The sequence below is a fragment of the Clarias gariepinus genome, chromosome 17 (assembly GCF_024256425.1).
Source record: "Clarias gariepinus isolate MV-2021 ecotype Netherlands chromosome 17, CGAR_prim_01v2, whole genome shotgun sequence".
Taxonomy (NCBI): domain Eukaryota; kingdom Metazoa; phylum Chordata; class Actinopteri; order Siluriformes; family Clariidae; genus Clarias; species Clarias gariepinus.
Genome location: NC_071116.1, coordinates 4,195,325 through 4,212,422, shown reverse-complemented (window position 1 = coordinate 4,212,422; position 17,098 = coordinate 4,195,325).

Genomic DNA, 17,098 nt, shown 5'->3' with positions numbered 1-17,098 from the left:
CTGTTTCTGAACGTGTGATTGGATATGTACTACTGTATGTTGTAAATTAAAGGCAAGACACAGTGAAATCCTCGAACAACAAGAGAACAATGGACCTTTTTCACACATTGTATTACAAATGTACTCACTCAATTTCCATTGATGTGGTTGTGAGAAAGACCTAGACTTGGGCTTCTTGCTGGTATCAGTCATGTGCTTTGAAACAAACAAGGAAGAACACAAGTGCACACACTCAGACTCAGTGAGGTATATATCTGGGCTATTCATGAAATCGTAATCCATGGGTCATGGAAATTCCCATGGGAAAAAGAAATGGCCAAGATAAAGAAGTATCCAAAGTATTAAAATTACCAAAGGAACAAGGAAATAATCAAACTCAAACAAATAACAATGAGAGTTCACTTGAAACAAACACTCTTAAGAGAATAAACAGACAACTAATTAGAAATGAAAACAGCTGCACAACAGAGTAGTTCAGTAAACCAATAACAGCATAATTCCAGACTCTACCCTTGTCATATGGTTATAATTTTGTTGTGACATTGCTTTTTAAAAACACAACATCAAAACCAACGTTGATTTTGAATCTTTAAGTTAGGATTTCTTTAATAAAATGTAACTGGGCAGGGCCCTTTGTCCGAGACAATGTCCTTTGGGATACCATGCAGACGGACTATGTGCTCCAATATCAGCTCGGCTGTATTATTGGCTGATGGTAGTCCGGCGAGGGCCACCAGGTGCACAGTCTTGGAGAACCGATCGATGATAGATAGGATGGTGTCTTTCCCCTCGGAGACCAGCAGGCCTGTGATGAAGTCGACGACAATGTGCGGTTGGAGTTCCCCTGACGTCGGTTGGTTGGTGTCTTTTGCCCTGGCGCACACTGGGCATGCCTGGAAGAACTCATTGATGTCCCTCACGAAGGATGTCCACCAGAAATTGCTTTAAATAAATTGGAGAGTACGCTGCGTACCCGGATGTCCCGAGTTGGGGGAATGGCCCCACTAAAGGACCGGGGAACGTCTTTCTCATGTTGATGGGATAGGGTGTCTGCTTTGGTGTTTTTGGACCCCGGTTTTTGACACCATTCCTCCAAAGCCCACTTTATGGCCAGCAGCTTGTGGTCCCCTACATCGTATTGCTGCTGAGTGGTGTTAAACTTTTTGGAGAAGAAAGTACATGGGTGTAGTTTCTGATCTGGACCTCGTTGAGAGAGAACAGTCCCAGTGCCCATATCTGAGGCGTCCACCTCCACAATGAATGGTTTGCTTGCGTCTGGATGAAGACGAATTGAAGCAGTGGTGACACGGTGACAGAGTTCCTTTAAGGTGGAGATGGCGGTGGGGTTGAGGCTGTAAAAGTCATGAGATGATGGACGAGTCAGAGCGGTTAAGGGTGCTGCAACTGTACTGTAGTCCCGGATAAAGCGACGATAGAAATTCGCAAACCTGAGAAACTGTTGAAGTTGCTCAAGGGTCTTGGGTAGGGACCAATGACGCACAACTTCCAGCTTCTGCGGGTCCATCGCCACACCCTGGGGTGGAATGACAAAGCCTAGGAACATGGTGGAGCGCTCGTGAAAAGCACACTTTTCCAACTTACAGTACAGCTGATGGGCGAGAAATCTCTTTAAGACTGCCCTGACGTGCTGGACGTGTTTGTCAATGGTACGGGAGTAAATGAGAATGTCGTCCAAGTAAACGAATGTCCACCAGCCTAGCATGTCCCGGAGGACATTGTTAATGAAGTGTTGGAAGGCTGCGGGGGAATTGCAAAATCCAAATGGAATAACTGGGCTCTCGTAGTGTCCTGTAGGGGTAATAAAGGCCGTCTTCCACTCATCACCCTCTCTAATGTGCACCAAGTTGTAGGCGCTCGGGAGGTCCAACTTTGTAAAAATGGTGGCACCAGAGAAAGCATCCAGGGCTGAGTTGGTACAAGGCAGTGGATGTCGGTTTTTGATGGTGATGTTGTTGAGCCCCCGATAGTCAACACATGGGCCAAGTTCGCCATCCCTCTTCTTCATGAAGAAGAACCCTGCGGCAGCAGGCGAGGAGAAGGGCCGGATGGTGCCTTGACGGAGAGCGTTGGTTACATACTCCTCCATCCCTTGCGTCTCCATGGATGATAATGAATAGAGGTGGTTACGGGGAAGAACCGTCCATGGCTAAAGATCTATTGCCAGATCTTAAGGTCAGTGAGAAGGGAGATGCGTGGCTCATCTTTTACAGAAAACCTCAGCCAGGTCGCGGTAGGCGGTGGGGATGGCGCTGATGTCGAAGTCGGGGGCCTCGGACTCCCTAAAACAAGTCCCAGCTGAAGCCCGCAGGCAGAGTTCGGTGCAGGTCGCGCCCCACTGTAGAATCCGATTTTGCATCCAAGAGATGAGGGGATTGTGTTGAATCAGCCAGGAATGTCCAAGAATAATGGGAGGTGATGAGATGGTAGTGAGATGGAACCTTATCTGTTCGTGATGTTGGTCAATGGAGAGAGTGGAGGAGAGGGGGCGACCGTCGACAGATGTAATTCGTACGGGCTGGAATAACACCTCGACTTTTACCCCCAAATTTTTGTCATAAGAGGAGTCAAGAAAGTTGCCTGCGGCACCGTAATCGATAAATGCAGTACTTCTGACACGTTTGTTGGAGGTGTACTTGAACCGTGAGACGGGAGGAGTTGATCGTAGTGGCGGAGAGTTGGAGGTGACCCGCTGAGTTGCTTTCACCTCCCACCGCGCCAGAGCGTTTCCCGGCCGAATGGGGCAAATAGCTCGATGGTGCGCCGCCGATCCACAATAGGCGCAGAGCCCTTCTCTAAATCTCTGGTCTCATTCTGCAGCGGTCAAGGAGGCCTAATTGCATGGGTTCCCTGGCTCCCATGTCAACCACAGCGGGAGGTGGAGGTCGGGTGTCAGGAACCGGGGCATGGGAGAAGAAAGCAGGGGAACGGGGCGTGGTATGTGAGAGTGATGGCATGGCGGGCGGCAGGGTCCGAGGGGCTGGCTTTGGGCGAGAGAGCAGGCGCTGGTCTATTCGAAGGGCCAGTTGAATGAGACGCTCCACCGTCGCGGGCAGCTCCCGTCCGGTGAGTTCATCCTTAATACAGGAAGCCAGTCCCTCGTAGTAGGTCGTCCGGAGGGCGGCGTCTCTCTAGGTGGTCGGGCTGCCTGCCTGGATAGCAACAAGACGATGGCCTGTTTACCACATCGCAGAGGTGAGCGTAATCCGCTGCGTTCACTGCAGATGTAGGCTCAGTCAGTCTGTCACGAACTAACCGAAGGTGAAACAGAAGATTTAGCAGTTAGCCCGTGTAGCGTGGATGGTGAACCCAAACGCGGAAATAGCGGTGGGATAACCACGCGTATTATTATTAGAACTCACTCAAGGCGAGAGCAAGAGTTTACACAAATAAACCCGCGTTCAAACAACTTCACTTGTCAGGAAGATAAACCCAAAATAGTTGAGTACTCACGAATACCATGTCTGAACCAGCATGGGCAACTCAATTACTAAGCGATGTGATGCACCATTTTGTCTCCTTTTATGCTTGCTGAGTCGCGACCGTACTATTTCCGGGTCCTAGTGCTGAACGCGGAGCGAGTGCACATGACAGTTGCAGGCACCCCGTGTAGACTGGAAGGCAGGATGTGGTTCTACCAAAAATACCAAACTGCATTTCAACACTAAAACCTGTCCATTAAATTAATTTTAAGCATATTTTAGTAACTGTTCACTTTCCCCTCTTAGTAAAAGTTACGGATGTAAAGTATCATGTGAAGTGAGACCGTATTTGTAATAGTGGTATTTGGGGAACTTGTATTTGGGACAATGGGATGTGAGATATTGATATTTCAGACAGTGATGATTGTAATGTTGATATTTGAAACGATGGCATTTGTGATGAGCTGACAGGAAGGCTACGGTCACTCACATAAGCACTCTTTACAACTGTAGTGAGCTGAAAAGCATATCAACATAATATTATATTAAAACTTGTAAATTGAAAACAACAGAAAAAGGTCCAGGCATAGCATAGTTCTGCTTCTGTATCTGGGGCTGTAAAGAGCTCAGAAAGTTGTTCCTTAACTGTGCAATTTTTGTGAACTTGCAGGATAAACTATAAGAAAGATATAGAAATAGAATTTGTATATAAAATGTAAGCTCTGGACAATAGACCATAGATTCTCTATGAGGTTCGGGACATTTACTGTATTGGGCCATTAAATAAACTGCATCAATATTATTGCTTTTTTTTGTTAAATCATTATATATTTTTAACATTTTAGTCATAGATATTCAATATTTTATACTTGGCTGTTAGCAGTTTTTGTTTATAGAGACAATGGAAGGATTTTCACCACTCCATTTTTTTTAAGCCGAATTTTACAACTGTGGGAAAAAAAACGATCAAATGGAGTATATTTGATTTGCACTTCTCATGTTAGTAATTGATGATGATTTGTTAAACACACAGTTATACTGAAATTTACCACATTTTACCGATGTTGTCTAATTCACATGAGACACATTCCCACAATGACGTTTGGTGTGTATGTTTTACACACTCAGACGTGTTCAGAAAGACAAATCAGGAAACAGTGCAGATTAAGGAGGAACTAGAAGCTGCTGTAATTGCTTTCTTGCATCATAAGTCACTGTTGAACATTGATTTGGAGATTCTTTTTTAGAAGATTAAAAGATTTATATTTTTTAGTTAGAATGTTTATATTTGGAAAGAATAATCTAATTCTTCCTTGTGGCACAGTGTAATTATCAGTTATACATACAAAAAAGGAATGAACAACTTTAGGTACATATGGCGAGAGAAAAAAAGACTATATACTTGGCATGTTTCAGTGAGCCTACTTATAATAATATGATATACATCATACTATTTTTCTTTTTCTGATTTCTTTTTCAATACAATTTCTTGTCTGACTCTCTCTCTCTCAATCTTTTTCATTGTCTTTCCCCATCAGTATGTTATGCTAAAGAAAGAGATTTGCGTGTTCTGTTGAAATATTATGCAATAACCTATGCCTGTGAAAGATAAATTACATTATACAGGAACACTAAAAATTTTAGAAGTTTCTAATTCCTGATTAAGTAAGTACACCCCTCAAATTTCAGCAACCACTTTATTATATTTTCTCAAAGAAACACTATAGAAATGAGAATTTGATATACTTTGGAGTAGTCAATGTGCGGCTTGTATAACAGTACGGATTTACTGTCCTTTACATGCAGACTTTATTTTCTAAATAACTGCCAATGAAAATGAATACACCCTAGGTAAACATGTCACAACTTTGTACAAAGTGTAAATATTCTGCGTGAGCACCATTGTTATCTAGCATGGCCTTAATCCTCCTGGGCCTGGAATTCTCCAGAGCTGCACATGTTGTTGCTGGGATCCTCCTCCACTCCTCCATATTAACATCATGAAGCTGCTGGATGTTGGACACACGCCGCTTCACCACCCTGAGGACGCCCCACAGGTGTTTAATAGGGTTCCGGTCACTGACAAACTGAACATGATGAATAGGACATGTGACTCTGCACGGTTAAAGATGTACAGCTGTTATTACTTATGGGGTTGTAAATCTATACACTGTAAAAAATCCAACTTCCAAAAAGTTTGAATAACTTAAATCTATTAGTTAACTGGACAGTAAAACTAAAAAAAAGTTGACTTAATAAGTGGAAATAAGTTGGTTCAAAAATTGTCCGACCAACTTAATTTGAACTGTTGACTAGATATGCACATGTAAGTTTACAAGCACACGTTGATTTGATAGTTGGCGCATGCGCGCTGTAACATGCATACGTTAAGGCTCATATGGAATGATAGCGCCATTTTGAAGTCAAACGTACAGCAGGAGATCAAACTTGAAATTTTAAAATGTCATTGTTCAAAGTAAGTAGCTTTATTCATTTTATTATATTAATTATATTGTTAAAGTTTTTGTAAAACATTAGTGTGATCATTAAGCATTTTTGCGACATGCAAAGATATCTACTGTTAGAGTTTTTAATGGCAGTAAAATGTATAATTGTGTGTTTTGTCCTGATTTTGAAAGTCATAATTAAAAAATTTAATGTCACTGGTCAAGTTAATTATATAAAAAAAAAAAAAAAAATTGGCATGAACGTTCTCATCAAGAAAATATGCCGTAATCCCGGTTTTATATTTTGCAAATCTACAGTAACTTCATGTTTTGCAATCCTGGTTTAATTACACAGTTATTGGAAATAATGTGCGAACAGGAGATCACGACAAACCTTATCAACCCAAACTTCATCGTTGTGTGTTTTTACCTGGTTTTGAAAGTCATAAGTTATGTAGTGTCACTGGTCAAGTTTATTATTTTAAAGCAAGTCTGCATGAACGTTCGAATAAGAAGAAATATGTCATAATCCTGATTTTATATCTTGCAAATCTAACATTCGTTTGCAGTCCTGGCTTTATTTACCACAGTTATCGGAAAAATAATATGCGATTTGTCATATAGACTGTAATCATGTTACATCTCAGAAAAAGCATGCTTAAGTGGACTATTAGTTTAACATATGTTAACTAACAGGTTAATTAACGGGTGCTGTGTGTGGGTTTTAAGGAAGGTGTGTAAGCAGAGATGATCATGGGGGAAAAAGTCTTTTAATAAGGAAAACCAAACATAAACAGACATCTACATCAGGGAAACTAAGGAACAGCAACACAGGACATAAGAGAAACCAAAGGCTAAGCAAAACAGGATCTAAACTGTACAATAACTAAACTAAGACAGGGAGTTACAACTAGACACCACAGGCTAAACATGAACTAAACACGACAGGCTAAACATGAACTAAACACGACAGGCTAAACACAGGCTAGGAGTTAAGACAAACTAGGAACAAAACATGACAGTACATAAACAAAACTAAACCAAGAACAACTCAAACCAGGAGCTAGGGAAGTGGCTTGACACCAAGAACAGGGAAACATTACACCCACTTAACTTGACCGCAAGTTAACACAACAGATGCCAGACAAAGGAAACTAAACTGAAAGACTATTTATAACAAACGTAATTAGCTGCCCTCGGTTCAGGTGTGCTCCCATCACCTGACCGAGGTGCACTCTGGGAATTGAAGTTCAAATGAAAACCAAAGGAAACACAGGAAACACAAAAGAAAACAAAATGGAGTCCCGGAGCATGGCACCCTCTGGTGGCTAACCATGACATCACCCCCCCTCCAAAGGCGCTTCACCGGAGCGCCAAATGGTGGTCCAGGGCACCCTCCCCAAAATCCGTGTACGGTCCTCCCGCCAGAGAGGCTGCAGCCCGAGTTCTCTGGGGAGGGTGGCAGGGGGACCAGTGATGCTGTGTCGGGGCCGGGCGGAGGCGGAGACGGAGGCGAAGCTGGGGCGCTGGGCCGAGACGGAGGCGTAGCTGGGTCGCCGGGCGGAGACGGAGGCGGAGCTGGGTCGCCGGGCGGAGACGGAGGCGGAGCTGGGTCGCCGGCCGGAGACGGAGGCGGAGCTGGGTCGCCGGCCGGAGACGGAGGCGGAGCTGGGTCGCTGGCCGGAGACGGAGCGAGGAGCACTGACGCTGGGTCGTCGCCGAAGTCGGGCGGAGACGGAGTGAGGAGCACTGGCGCTGGGTCGTCGCCGAAGCCGGTTGGCGGAGCGAGGAGCACTGCGTCGTCGTCAGCGAAACAGGGAGGTGGCTCGACGTTGACGCAAGGCGGAGGAGGAAAAGCTGGATTGCCGAACAAAGGCTCGCCGCCGTTAAGGCCGTCGAAGCAGGGCAGAGGCGGCAGCACGATGTCGTCCAGGCCGACGACGCACGGCAGAGGCGGAAGCTCACCATCCGCGTAGGGCTGAGGTTCGCCGTCGTCGAGGTCGACGAAGTAGGGCAGCGGGGGAAGCTTGCCGAAGCTGGACAGAGGCGGTTCTGGCTCATACTTGTCGGGGAGACTGGAGCCCTCCACTGGGCTCTCTGGGAGACTGGAGCCCTCCACTGGGCTCTCTGTCAGCATTAGTCCGAAATTAGCCAATTTAATTCCAGATAGTGTTGGAAATCCTTTGGACTTTATTCATTGGCCATTTCCTGTTATGTCTTCATTTAAACGTATTGATGGCCATAAAGTAAGTGACATCATTGATCAATTAAAACTTACCGCAGCGGGTCATGATAATATTTCAGCATATCTTGTCAAACAGGTGAAGCAATCCATTCTCCAACCACTTTCTCATATTATGTCTTTATCTCTGGAAACAGGAGTTGTCCCAGATGATTTTAGAGTAGCTAAAGTTATTCCCTTGTTTAAAGCTGATGATCCTTGTTGTTTTACAAATTATAGACCTATTTCTATTTTGCCATGTTTCTCTAAAATATTAGAAAAAATTATACATACAAGGATAGTTTCCCATTTAGATTCTAACATGATTCTTTATAACCATCAGTATGGCTTTCGTAAAAATAATTCAACTTATATGGCTTTACTTCATCTCATTAATAAGGTAATTTCTGCACTTGAAAATAATGAGTTTACCTGCAGTATTTTTTTGGATTTTTCAAAAGCATTTGATACAATAAATCATAATATTCTCCTTGCTAAATTATATAAATATGGTTTCCAGGATATCACTTATAAATGATTATCAAGTTATATTTTAAATAGATCACAGTTTGTTTCTTTTAAGGGTTATTTTTCCAATAAAGCTAAACTACAATGTGGGGTCCCACAGGGATCTATTCTTGGACCACTGTTGTTCCTCATTTATATAAATGATATGTTTAGTGTTTCGGATGTGCTTTCCCTCATCATGTTTGCGGATGATAAAACTCTTGTTCTTTCACACTCACATTTTAGTACGTTAATGAGTAATGCAAATATTGGCCTAGCTGCCTACACTGATTGGTTTAAGTTAAATAAACTATCTTTAAATATTAAGAAATGTAATTTTGTTATTTTCAGTGGCAAAAAAACATATAATTAAGAACTAGCGCAAATTAAAATTGGGCCTACTGAGATGCTTCAGTTTACTACAACAACATTTTTAGGAGTCATTATTGATGAAGGTTTGAGTTGGAGAGGACATATAGACTATGTTTGTGGTAAAATTAATAAGTCAATTGGTATAATAAGGAGGATTAGTCATCTTGTTACTACAAAATGTCTTTGTACTCTATATTATAGCTTAATTTATCCGTATTTATCATATTCTAACATGGTGTGGGGGAGCACATTTCCAACGAAGCTACATAGAATTCTAATCCTCCAGAAACGGTTTCTCAGGATAGTGTCTCGTTCAGGTTCACACATCTCTTCAGCTTTGTTGTTTAAAAAATTGCAGATTTTATCAATTTTTGACAATAATATCTTTCAAATTGGTATTTTTATGTACAAATTATTTTCATTGGAAGGAAAGATTCCTGGCCAGTTTACGTTATATTTTAAATTTAACTAAGTTGTTCATGCTCATAATACTAGGCAGGTAATGGATCTTCATCCACCAAATCTCACCACATGTAGAGGTCAATTTTCAATAAGATTTAAAGGTACACAGATATGGAATAGATTTTCTCATGTGGCAAGACAATGCACCTCCATAGAGAGCTTTAAAAGAGCTGATGAATTAGCTTGTGCAATTAGTTGATTCCATATTTCTTAGTTTATTTTTATTTTATTGTGAAATGCGTGTTGTTTTATCACTAGTATTGTTGTGATATATTTTTGTATGTTGTATTATTGTGTTTTTGTATTTTTATGGTTATGCTTTATTTTATTTTTTGGTGGAGGCTTTAGATAAGCCTTACTGGCTTTTTGCCTTCTCCGGCACTGAATATGTATTAGTATGTCCTTGGTGTTTGTAATTTCTTTTTGTGCAAATAAAAAATAATAATAATACTTTCATCCAATTACAGGATTTCCTGCAGATGTCTTGCATGATTTTTTGGAAGGGATTATCCCTGTTGAATTATCTCTGTGTCTGAAGCACTTGATTTCAAAAGGATTCATATCACTTGAGCAACTGAATAGTCGTATCAAGTCATTCCCCTACAAGTATGCAGATTGTGTAAATAAACCACAGAAAATTCCCAAATCAAGCTTTGCAAAACGAACAATCGGTGGCAACGGACATGAGAATTGGACCCTGTTACGATTACTCCCTCTCTTGATTGGCAGCAGTATCCCAGAAAATGACCCTGCATGGGAGATTTTAATGGACCTCAAGGACATTGTGGAATTGGTTGTTTCTACAAAGTTCTCAGATGAGACATTGTGCTATTTGGAGAGTAAAATAGCAGAACATCGTAAATTACTTACAGAGACTTTTCCTGATTTCAGCATACGACCAAAACATCACTTTGTTGACCATTATCCACACCTGATCCGCTGCTTTGGGCCGTTAGTGGAATTATGGACGATTAGATTCGAGGCAAAGCACAGTTTCTTTAAAAAGGTTGTGCACGATACCCACAATTTCAAGAACGTGCTTCTCTCTCTTGCAACAAAGCATCAGCAAATGTTTGCCTTTTTTTTAGAGGGACACTCTCTGTTCAAGCCACAGTTATATGTTGAGAGTCTCAAAGTGGTTGAGACAGGTTCATTAGATACAACACTGAGGGCAGCAGTCACAAAAAAGTATCCTCAACAGAAAACAGTTTCTTTAAGCTCTGATGTACGCCTACAAGGTGTGCGATATGTTAAGGACATGATTATTTCTGCTGGGCAGTGCAGTGGTTTGCCAGAATTTTATAGAATTGTCAGCATTATGGTTGTTGACAACAGTGTATCATTTATCTCTGACAAACTTTCATCTTGGTATTTGGAACATTACAGGTTCTTTGAGCTTGTTGAAAGCATACGTCCAGAGATAGAGATTCTGGATCCTGAGTCTTTGAATGATCTCGGTCCACTGCAAGCATATAAAGTACTGTAGCAGGAAAACTCCTGGTATCTCTGAAAGTCTTTCTTCTACATTAAAAGGTAAGCAAGTTTTCTTGCAAAGCTTGGCATGTAAAGTTATAATTATGCCATGTACGCATAGCAACAACTCGTTTATTGTTTCTTGTCCCCTCAGATAATGTGGCTTCGGGTCATTATCTCACCCCAAAACATTCGGAAGGTCCAACTTTCACAACTTCCTGACTCTGTGGAGAGTTTAAAAGCAGAACTAAAATTAAAGTTGGAGATTCAGAAAGACCTTTTGCTACAATATGAGGACCCTGACTTTGGAAATGAACTGTGCAATTTAACAGACATTTCTGAGCTGCCTGCTGAAAGGGCTGTTTTGAAAATTGTGTGGGACCAAGATTCATCTGTGCTTGAACAGTCGGATACACAATCTGTTTCCTCTCTTGATACTGCCAGTGTGTCAACGTCTTCCTCCCAGAGCTCTTCAGCCATCGTTCAGAGCCATATGAGAAGTACATTGGAGTGGCCGTCACCTTTTCCAATTCCTACTTTCTCGTATGATGTTGAGTTGAGTCTTCGCAAAGCAAATGAGGTTTATGAACAAACAAACAAGGCTTTAAGTGTAACAAGAGAAATGAAGTCCCACATCTTGGAAAAAATTGCAGAGGCAGTATTTGCTCTTAAAGCATACCCAGACACACAGGAAACTGTTGCTTCTGCACTTTTGTTGAAACTCCCCTGCCTTACAGAGCCAGGTAAAAGCAAAGGATTTGATGGGTGGAAAATGAGCATAAAATTCAAACTTGGCAATTACAGATCCAAACTCCGATCAGCTGGTTGCCATGAAGTTAATATCAACAGGAAAAGAGGTGGGGGAGATGGTGAAGATAAGAAAATTCCTCTGAAAAAGGCCAAACGAGGAGAGGTTAATTACTTACCAGATCATCCTCGAGGCCAGTCTGATGATACTCTGGAGGAGGAAAGACTCATATTGGTAGAGGAACTAAAGATGAGATCCTCATCAGTCAGAAAATGAGTCTGACATTTTCACTTCGACGAAAAGAGATTGTGAAAGTGGTGCCAATGGTGTCTGAAGTGCTGGAACGATGGCCTGCCCTGTCTCTTCCTAATGAGGTAAAATCAACTGGAAGTATTTAGCCATAGTAGTCTTTATGATTTAGGTTATTTCTCTGATGTTTTCATGTTTGTTGAACAATTTTATAACTGAAACCTGTTTTTTCTCTCATCAGATAGGTAATGAGTTTAAACGCATTACCAATGTGGACCTCCTGGATACATTCAAATCTTTGTTACACCAACATGCACCACAACTTCTGAAGTTGTACAGAGCAAGACAGGGGGTTTTGGAAAAGAGATGGAAGATCTACTTAACAAGCTTGATCAACAGGTAACATGGGCTAATAAAATGAATTTGAGAGTTGAATTTAGAATTTAGAATAACACAAGATTACTCAAAGATTGAAAGGTTTTATTAAATGCCTTTTAAAGGAGTCAATTCATTGACTCATAAATAGATGTTTTATTACTTTACATATTAAGCATACATGTAAACTCGTAAGGTCCCATGGTTTGGCACACAACGATCAGAAGTTAAGGTAAAATACTTAACACTACACAACATCTCTAATCGATTCTTTTTTACCCATTTTACCCAAATGGTACCCATTTTTCAGACCTCAAATATTGTGAATCACAAAAAGCAAGGAGTTCTGGAAGGTCTCCCTTTGTTTCTCCGTGAAGATCCTTCTGCACTGTTTAGAAAATGTCTGGTGAGTATGTTTCTTTTATTCTTCTGCAGATACAAAGCCTTGACATCATCTTGCCACATAATCTTAGAAAGTCAATACACAGTTCTTTATGATTATTTTGATGATTACAGGAGAAGTTCACTCAGGACAAAAATTTACAGATAATGTACTCACCCCCAAGATGTTCATATCTTTCTTTCTTCAGTCATAAAGAAATTAGGTTTTTCAAGGATAACCTTTCAGTATTTTTCTCCATATAGTGGATTTCAATGGTGGACCGAGTTTGGACTTCAAGCGATCCCAAATGCGGTTGTGAATGATCCCAGCCAGGAAGAAGGGTTTTATGTAGCTAAACAACTGTTTGTTTTCATGAAAAAAAATACAATTTATATATACTTTTTAACCTCAAACGCTTGTCTCGTTTTACTCTGCCTGAACTCTGTATTTTCCAATTCAGCGCAGTTAGGGTATGTCAAAAAACTGTGTATGTTCTCCCTCAACTTCAATAATCATTTAAAAATCATCCTTCATTGTGGCAGAAGTACAGACCCAGTGTTTGCAAAGTGAACATGCAAAGAAGATCAAATGATTTTCAAGTTGATGGAGAAAATGATTTGGGAGTTTTTCGACATAGTGTTACTGTCTTGAACTGAAAAAAAATAGTTCATGCAGAGCTAGACAAGATGAGCGTTTGAGGTTAAAAAGTATGTAAAACAATTTTTTTTTTAAAATAACCGATTGTTTCGCTAGATGAAACCCTTTTTCCTCGGCTGGGATCATTTACAGCCACATTTGGGATTGTTTGAAGCGGCATTTATACTGCATTTTGGAAGTTCAAAACGGGGCACCATTGAAGTCCACTATATGGAGAAAAATCCTGAAATGTCTTCTTCAAAAACATAATTTCTTTCTGACTGAAGAAAGAAAGAAATGATCTTGGATGACAAAGGGGTGAGTACCATCCACATGGGAATTCTTGTCATGACTGAGGATGATGTCGCCCATAGCACACTGCCTACCTTTACAAGCTTTGCTGTTGTCTTGGAGGAGGCAGTTGTTCTGAAAGACATTTCAGACCTGCAATCTGCTGTTGCTTACTTGTTTGGTCTTATTTTCGCCTTGGATTTTCAATACCCAAAAGAACTCAAATATACTTTTTAGGTAATTGAGAAGGTGTTCATGGAAATGGGCCCTCAGTGCTCTGCAAGGGTACAGTCCCTGAAAACTAAACTCTTCCTGTGAACATAGAAATCTTGTGTGAGCATCTTTTCAGTTAAACAGATATTAGTATCTAAATGTTAAGATCTAAAAACATTCAAAGGGATTCTTGAACTGAATTGTTGAAATATATTTAAAAATGTTTTCAGACTGTTTCATGTCATTATTTCTTTTTTAGTTTTTTGGTGTTATGGAAATAGGCACTGCTCTGCAAAGGTCAAAATCAGAAACATTTGATGTTGTACAATTTCATTTTTATTTAATTTTTGTTGTTGATTGTGCATTTATTTTTTTGTATTTTCAGATTATTTATTTGTGCTATTTTATTTGTATTTTTTGATTGCAGTGTATTTTGTAAAGGAATATGTTGTTATTGTTGACACTTTTGGATTGTTGAAATGTGGGCAGGCCATCCAGTGTTGAATTTCTTTCTTCTTCTCGTGTTGAAAGTTGCTATTTTAAAATTGCAGATCTAAAAACTGTTTACTTTACATTTCTATTGGTGTTTTAATGTTTTAAACATTTTAAGGAATAGAGTCAAAGCCTTTACATGTTAAAAAGGTTAGAAGGGAATCTTTATTTATGCATCTTCAGTTTGTTTTTTTATTGATTTTTATTGACTTAATTTTTTTTCTGTTAGGAAGTATGACAGTTTTTTTTTTACCTTGTTTATATTTTTTTACAGTCAAGGAAATAAAGTTGTTGAAAATAATTTAAAGTCTGAAGTTAGTTTTATTTTATTACATTGTGTTAATGCTAACTAGAACAAAATATCTTTGTCTGTAAAACTCACAGGAGAAAGTTCACATAACATAAGTTATCGAGACACATGGGAAAAGTCTTTTTAACGAAAAAATCTGTGTTAGCTGAACAAAAAAGAGACACGTGACTTTACTCAGTGACTTGAGTTGAGTGAACGACTTCCTTCAAAGTTGAGTGAACTCAAAAAAGCTGTGCAGCGAGTTGCCTTAAAATTTTAAGTTAAGTCAACTTTTCATTTTTTACAGTGTACTGTTATACAAACTGCACATTGACTACCTTAAAATATATCCAGATTTCATCTCTATATAATTGTCCTTTGAGAAGATACTAAAAAGAAACTATTATAATAAACTTTTATTATAAAAAATTATTGTCCCATACTAGGATATCCTGAAGTGCTTTTAAATCCTTATTTATGATAGTGGCTGTGTTAACAATATTGTATATACAGAGTGAGAAATAGGAAGGCTGTTGCTTCTGCTGTTGCATTGACAGGTTCTTAAGAAAGAGGACGTTTCAGGTGTTTCATTAGCTGTGAGTGATTTACGACATGAAGGACTGTCTTAAGTGGCTTTGATTTTTTGTTTTTAACTCTCAGTATTTCCCTAGTATATTTTATTTAAAAGCAAAGCAAAAGTCACTGCTAATAGTACCAAAAAATTCCCGCTTAAAATTTTATTAACATTTGAATAGAAATAAGCCTAATAGTCTTAAATTTGGTTTGTTGTCAGTTTATTTTAAGAGATTATAGATATTTGGCTAGAGTAAAAATATTTCACTTGCTCAACAGGCATTAGCCAAGAAAATTATTTAGCATTTAAATATAGTGGGATTTTTTTTTTAAATGAACTCAAATTCCTTTTTTTCATTTTGGGAGGCATGGCAAGACACTATTGTATATAAGAATTTGTTGACTCCGTAATACCATCATACACATACAGATAGCTCTGTGTGTAATTTTAGAACTTGACTGGTTGTAAAGCAGAAATGATAAATTATACTCTGCTGATTGATGTGTAGTTTAAACTCAGTGCACTCAGTGTATTATAAATTAATGAAACTAAGTGAGACCAGGTAATAAAATGTCAATAATACTCAAGTAAATTATAAATACACAAAACTAATACTATTAAATAATACTATAAAACTAATTACAACTACTCAAGTATTGTCCACCTGACATAAGAGAGGGAAGCATGGTGCACTGAGACATCCTGGCATATCTTGGGAAGCTTAATATTCAAGCATCGGTGCATAGTGTACAGTATATAGTAAATAAGTGCTTCACACTTATATTACTATTGAACACTATGCTTTCTGAGTGGTGAAGATTCAAAGATTCAAGGAACTTTATTAATCCCAGAGGGATATTGCTTACAGTTTCTTTGAATAAGAAGCAGATCTGGGTCATAATCACTCGAAAAACTTTATACAACTTAACAACAACGTTAAGTAGCTGTTCCTAAGAAATTTCATTTTAGGAGCAGTATGCATTCACAAGATCATATATGTGACAATCAGACAATAATTGTTTATAAAACTTTGATAAACATCTAGCTAGGCTAAAAAAAATGAAGTAGTAAAAGATTATCGAAAAGTGTTTTACAAGACCTCACTCAATTTACACCTAGACCAATCGTAAAAAAAAAAAAAGACCTTTCACAAGCTGGCCGGAAATGTGGTTTGTGGTTTTGTGATGCCATTTGAAAATTCCAAGAATTCATGCAACTGTGTTTGTATACAATGACTTACAAATTCTGTAAAGGAAATGTAGAAATTTTAGTTCAGGTTTTTGTTGTAAATCTGTTTATTATTTAAACAGATTAAAAAAATTTTTTTTTGAAAAATAATAACAAGCAAACAACTAATCTGATCAAGTTTTACCAAATTTTTGTTTATTATGAATTATATAACAATTTCAACATTGCTGTATATACCCCATATTTTTCTTACGAAATAGACATACAACTTTTTTCAGGTAGTAAATTATTCTGCATGTTTTGTTAAAAATTATGAGCTTTGAATAAATTATACAAATAGTTTTTATTCTGCATGTCTTTAACTTTGAGTACAGTATCACAACTTTAAAATATGTAAGATTTTCTTTAACTTTTAGTGAAAAGTAGGAAAACTAAGCATAGGGTCCAGATTCAACTCGGGTTAAAAAAATTGAATCCAACTTCAGATTTTTAATTTAATGCAGTTATATTCGGGGCAAATGCTACTTAAGCCATGAACAAGCTCCTTGAAGGATATTCAACACTCTATGTATAAGGAGCATTCCTGTTACTGTTTACTGATAGTCTAAATGAGATAAAAAAATAAAAAAAATTCATATAAAGATCAAGTTAAACCAATACACATATTTTCTATCTTGTCAAAAGCAGGCTTAAAGCTGGTGTTTAAATAAAAGTATTTCACGAGAGGACATGCTGTACA